Here is a 6,717-nt window from a genome sequence, read left to right as displayed (position 1 = left end):
AAAATTCCTGAGAAGGGACTCAAGAGGAAATAGGTGAACTAATTCCAGTCTGCAATAAAGATCTATATACAAATACTTGTTTAAAACATAGGCTTAATGGAAAGTCTGCCAGGATATGTTCACTATCATCAGTTATGGTGATATTTATTGACAACAGGAAGACATCCTTGGTCATAACAGAAACTGATGCAGTGACAAGAATAGATATGGGAGCTTTATTCTGAGGAGCCTTTTTCTTTCTGTGTTACGGTTTGAATTACGTTGTGCTTTTGAATACTGGGAAGGCTTTGATGCTTGACTCAAAGTAAAAATACAACAAGAAGGAAAACACTTTCAGATAAAACCACAAAGCAGTTCTAGGAGCCCTTGTGCCATATGGAGAAGCTCCCAAGCATTAGTATTTGGGCTTATATAGCAAACAGGAAAAGAATTTTTTTCTAATCATCTGGTTCCTACTGAATAAATAAACTGCTTCGTCTTGTCAAATCAACTTAGGAATGGATTCACTAATAGGCTCGTCAGTTCATAAGTAATATTTGCTGTCCTTGGAGCTCATTATAGATAACTCGTCTGTTGTGGTTTTAAACCATGCTTGCTATTTGTTTTTCCCCCCAGGTTAAATGGGAACACCTGATGCACATAGATTTACTTTGACGAAAGCACTCCTGGTTCATTCTCAGCTTGCTTTCCAGACTACCATGAAAAGCACAGTATTATCACTGGAAATGTGCTAGTTCCAAATTAACATTTGAATACCGATATTTTGGTGACTTCTTAAAACAAATTTCTTGTATGCACAGATAGTAGACATGGCCTTGTGTCTTCTGCTCATTTGATGCCTTACATTTCTTTGAAAACATTTGACTTAAATGAAAATAATAAGTGATGACCAAATGTGGAATACAATCTGGTTACAGTTCCTAGGGCCTCTTACTTTTTAGCTAAATATCACTAAAAAAAAAAACAACAACAACAAACAAAAATCGCTTTTGTTTTCCTGGGGGGAAAAAGAGCTTTGTTGTGTTGATTTTTTGGGGGAGACATGAACAAATGTCTGTTCACCCCAAATAGGACATCAACCAGTAACCAGTGGTTATATTGGTGTTACTAACAGGGGTATGGGTGACTCAAAGGCTGCTGCATTACCAAAAAGCCGCCCAGCATCCTGATGACTCCCCAAAGCTGCATGCTTGGAGCTGTGGGAACAGCTTGAAGGTAGCTGCACCTGGGGGTCTCTTCCCACCCAACAGCCTGTGACTGTCTGCTGTTTCATAACTCGCTGTGGTGGGCTGGGGCTTGAGATTCTTTTAACTTTCTGAGCTTCGTAGGCCTGTGTCTCCTTAGTTTTCTTGAATCAAATGGGGACTGTTTCAATCAGAAAGAGATAGTCACATTTTTTAAAGGTGCTGTCCACCGTATTTTATTATTTGCTTACTTGGCATTTTTTGGAATAGTTTTGACCTCATATGCATAGTAATATATGATATGTTTCATTCCTTTAAAATATGCACTAGGTTGGGGATTTAGCTCAGTGGTAGAGCACTCCCTAGCAAGTACAAGGCCCTGGGTTTGATCCTCAGCTCAAAAAAAAAAAAATGCACTACTACATAATACAGCTTCATCCTTACCACTGATTGTATGGATTACCATTTTGAATGTCATGGATTATTTCAATACCTTGACTGCTCTGTGAGAATGATTTTCTTTTTTTTTCTTTTTCTTTTGTTTGTTTGTTTTTTTGAGACAGGGTTTCTCTGTAGCTTTGGAGCCTGTCCTGGACTAGCTCTGTAGACCAGGCTGGCCTTGAACTCACAGAGATCCACCTGCCTCTGCCTCTCAAGTGCTGGGATTACAGGCGTGCACCGTTGCTGCCTGGCGAGAATGATTTTCTTATGCACTTTAGCACACCAGTTAAATCATTTGTTTCTATTTTTCATGATTGGTCTAGCCCTTCCATTTTATTCACAATGCTAAAGAGTTAGATGTAAACTACAAATCTCTATAGGAAAATACTGTATTTTAAGAAAGCCAATTTGAGTGAGGAACACGTTCTGAACACGACAAATCCACAGAAGAGCTGTTTATTAATGAGGATAGAGGGTAGAGGTGACAGGCCTGTGTGAAGCACACATGTGAGTGAGGAGAGAAGAAGAGAGAGAGAAGAGAGAGAGAGAGAGAGAAAGACCTGTGCAACATGGTGCCGGCTTTTTAAAGAGTGAGCTGTGCATGCTTTATGCAACCATGTAAAGCCACAGAGTCCTAGCCATGCGAGATGTTCTGACCTGGAAATAGCTATTTTGAACCGGAAATAATTAGGCGGTCCACCGGGAAAGCCCAACCGTGTGGACATGTTGTGATTTCCTATCATTCCCAACTCTTATGTTCTTAAAAAAAGAAAAGAAAAAAATGGGATGAATGGGTATGGGGCGCCGTTTCTCTCAAAGACTGCTTCAGGCTGAATGGTGGACGTCGATTTGGTCCTTGAATGGAAATGGGGAGGCTGGCTCCTGAAGTCCTGGGATGAAGTTCTGTCATGCCTTGTTCTGCAGCTGTCCGTCCTTCATGGTGTGGCTGGGAACCTTCTGTCTGACAGGACACTGTCAACATAAAAGCTTGGAGAAAAGACTCATTATTATTTTGTTTTTAGAGTTGACATTTATCTGAGGTAGATCTGGCCAGTCTGGATGGAGACGTGTTAAAAAGGTGGCTGTGATGTTTTAGTACTCTGCTTAATTTTTACCTGAGACAAGCCTTATTTAAGGTAGTTTATTTAAGGCACCTGTTTGTTTTGTTAGTTTAGTATTTAGGAAACACAGGTGATCAGTTGCTGAGTATTGAATAGTGATAGACTGTTATATCCTTACCGCTTGGATATTTTGATGGTCCCTTTTGCCTCCGGCCCTGTGTGGCCCTAGTCAGGAAAGGGGTGATACCTTATTCCTCTGGAATTGGTGACAAGGCAGTGGATCCTGGTGTCCTCTGGAGCTTGAGAGTGGAAGAGAACTTTTTTTTTTTGAATTAGGGACAAGGCAAAGATCATGGCCCTGTCTGTATGCACATGAGAAACACAGGCGGTAACCTTAAAGTGAGACAATGAGCTCTTATCTTAGTTGGAAATCTTTTTCATTAAGTAACTCTGAAAGTACAATTAAATCTGGTGAGGTAAGCAAGGCTGTCCTCTGTTCCCGACAATAGAAAGGAGGAGTGACATCCTAAAACTCCCAGGACTGAGTCAATGGCTCTGGTGTCCAGAAGGAAAGAAATTGATCGCTTCCCTGCTGAGTTCTGGGTTCCCTGCTGTGTCTGTAGCCAAGCCTAGGTTTGCTGGAGCTCTTAGCTTGATGTACCCAAGTGTCTTGGTGCCTGGGGGCAGTCAGCTGACTGGTTGTCTTTCTAGGCAGCACAAGGACAAGGCTGTTGATGGGCAGGGCATTCGCTAGCCCATGGCCTTTTTCACTTAAAACAGGGACCCAGCAGCTTTTGGGAGTCAGCAAGTGCCAGCATTTGGCAATTTTGTTTTCGGGCTTCTATCTCTTCCCTGGCACACCTTAAACGCCACAGATGACTTGGGTCCATGGGGTCAGGAGCCTTGTTCTCCAGATACTTAACGGAAGACTTGCCTAAGGCTATAAGCTGATTTTTTTTTTTTTTTTTTTTTTTTTTTTTTGCTTAGGAGCCATCCCATTGTAAACTTAATTGTTTAGATCTCAGCTGCTTTTAGACCCGTCTGTGGTTCTCAAGGCAGTTTGAGAATGAGTGGGTGGAGTTAAGGTGAGTTAGGGTGAGTCTTAGAAACCGCCCAAGCCCACGCATTTGAGCCCGCCCACCGCCATTTCGGAAGTCAAACAGAAAGGTTACACGTGGCAGACGCCTTAGTGGGAAAGGAAAGAAAGGGTTTAGAGCTTTAGCAGAAAGCTTGGAGATGAAGCAACTCTTATTTTCCCGTTTGCTGGCTGAAGTACCTGCCACACTGTTATGCGGTCAGGTTTACTGGTACCGCAAAGCTGTTAAGCGGCCAGATTTACTGGTACCCGCCCCATCCGCCAATATAAGTGGTGGTTTCTGCCCTCTGTCCCATGGCTGTAGCTGAGTGGAAAATAAAAAATTAAAATAACAAACCGGGATCAGACGTCAATCTTGGGCATCCCCAAAGAATGGAGAGAGATCTAAGAATCAGCTCAAGTTCGCCATCCTCTTCGTCAAGGGATGGGAAGGGCTGAGACTATGCTGCAGTGGTCTACCTGGTAGACCCCAGACGCCATATTTGCTCCGAGCAAAAATGTGCCAGCCGTTGCCAGCACAGCCTGAGGACAACCCCCAGGATTGTCCGTCGCAAACATATAGCTCAGATTTCAGGCATTGGAACAGCAGACTCACTGTGAAAAATCATGGCGGTATCAGTAGTGGAAAGCTGCGCTTCTCGTGGCTGGCCACCACCCTCGGCGACCAACTGGAGATGTGTGCTGGTTAGCGGAAGAATCACAAGCCATAGTTACCTTTCTAGACCTTTATTGAGTGAGAGAAAGCTAAGATAAAGAGCAACTCTTTCCATTTGCCTGTTTGCTGGCCAGAATTAGATAACTCCCGTAAAAGATTGGGATTTTTGTTATTTTTTTAAAGCATACTTGGGCCATCTCTCAGTACAGAGACAGATAAGCTTAGGAATCTTTAAGTAAAGCTTCAAGAAGACAGCCTAAGGGAGAATTAGGACTGATTGAGTTGGAAGCCTTATTTCCCATGTCTGCAGCGGAGAGGCAGAAAAATAAAAAATTAAAAAAATAAACGTGATCCGGAGCTGGACAGATCTCGGGCACAAGCCGCCTTATCAGCTCGTCAGCTGATAAGTGCCCCCCCATGTGAAGCAAGAAACAAGGACTCCCCGGGACCCCTTAATGCCCAGCCGCAGGACGCACCTGATGGTGGTGGTCCTTTCTCGAAAAATATCTCAAGCTGCAGACGTGGGAGATGGCTGGAAATTTGGGCCTGCGACAGGGGCCGACCGTGGCTAGTGAAGACCGTGGCCGGGGTTCCCCCGGTCTCAAGAATAACCAGTGAGGCGCCGGACACTCAACGGTCGTTCTCACGGATTCAAGAAACCGTTTAGGCTAGCCGAAAAGGGGAAAACTCACCAATCAGTAGCGGTGTTGCATGCGGATTTGTGCGACCAGGCTAATGGAGAGTGATCTGTCACGAACGGAGCAGAGTTCCCGGATTGTGTAGCGCAGAGTCTCTGTCCCAGGTTCCCAGGTTTCCAGGTGCAGAGCGCCCAGAAGCACCCGTTCCCTCAGAGCACCAATGTTAGTTATTTATGGCGCTCTTACCCCCCAGGAACACGTCCCGAACACGACAAATCCACAGAAGAGCTGTTTATTAATATAGGATAGGAAGAGACGTGACAGGCCTGTGTGAAGCACACATGTGAGTGAGGAGAGGAGAGGAGAGAAGAGAGAGGAGAGGAGAGGAGGGGAGAGAGGAGGGGAGAGGGGAGAGAGGGAGAGAGGAGAGGGAGACCTGTGCAACATGGAGGCGGCTTTTTAAAGAGTGAGCCGCGCATGCGTACAGGACGCATGTGGCTACTCCACGCATGTGCATAGATTACATGGCCGCACGCACTTTACGCAATCATGTAAAGCCAGGGAGTCCTAGCCACGGAGATGTTCTGACCTGGAAATGGCTATTTTGAACTGGAAATAATTAGGCGGTCCGCCGGGCAAGCCTGACCGTGTGGACGTGTTGTGGTTTCCTGTCACTCTTTTTCACCTTCTTGTTGGCAAAGCAGCTGCCCCTTTCCCTTTCTTATGTGTGACGTTTTCCCGGTACACCAAACAATCCCTAGCAGACGCCAACTGCGTGACCTCTAATTCAATCCACTTACGACACTGGAAGGAGTTGGAGGGCTCAGCCTTACAAGTCTACTCCACCTTCAGACACAGGTTGCCAGTAAGGAGTTTGCCATTTGTGTTTGTGACCTATGTGCTATAGACCAGATTCCCACATCCTTCTTGGGTTTAATTAATTTACCGGGATGGCTTATAGAACTATCGTAGACACGCTTCCCATTGATCACAAGGATACCATGTAGGGTACACTCAGCAGCCAGGTGAAGAGTGCCACATGGGGTGTGGAGCTGCCTTCTCTGGGTGCTGTCCTTCAGGTAGCCCCGTGTGGTTGGTGACTCCAAATTCTTCGAATCTCTTCTTCCGGAGGTACTGTTTTTTTCCCCAAGGGGAAGTTGGGGACTGGGGATCAAACTCAGGGTCTTGGGTATGTGGGGTAAGTGATCTGTACTGAGTTGCACCCATAACTTAACCTCTAGTTCTTTCTATTCTTCCCTCTGAGCACCCCATGAATTCTGTTGTCATAGATACGGATGACGTTTTAGATGGAGACTGTTTGGCTCGGGTTGGGCTTGAACTCTTGGGTTCAAACATCTTCAGGCTGGAGCCTCTGAGGAACAAACAAAACCCTCTTGGTATTTGGGAAACTCTAAGTTTTTTTTTTTTTTTTTTTTTTGATGTTTTGTGGCAGTGTTGGGGTTCAGGACAAACATACCACTCCAGAATATGATTTCAGGAGAGGAGGATTTGCCACCCCCAATAGGCTTCCTTTGTGCTATTCTGAGAAGCCCTGGGCACAGAAGTAGCTCTCAAAAGATGTCCCTTCAGGGCTAGGGATTTAGCTCAGTGGTAGAGTGCTTGCTTAGCAAGCACAAGGACC

The sequence above is a fragment of the Onychomys torridus genome, chromosome 4 (assembly GCF_903995425.1).
Source record: "Onychomys torridus chromosome 4, mOncTor1.1, whole genome shotgun sequence".
Taxonomy (NCBI): domain Eukaryota; kingdom Metazoa; phylum Chordata; class Mammalia; order Rodentia; family Cricetidae; genus Onychomys; species Onychomys torridus.
Note: the sequence above shows the minus strand (reverse complement) of the source record.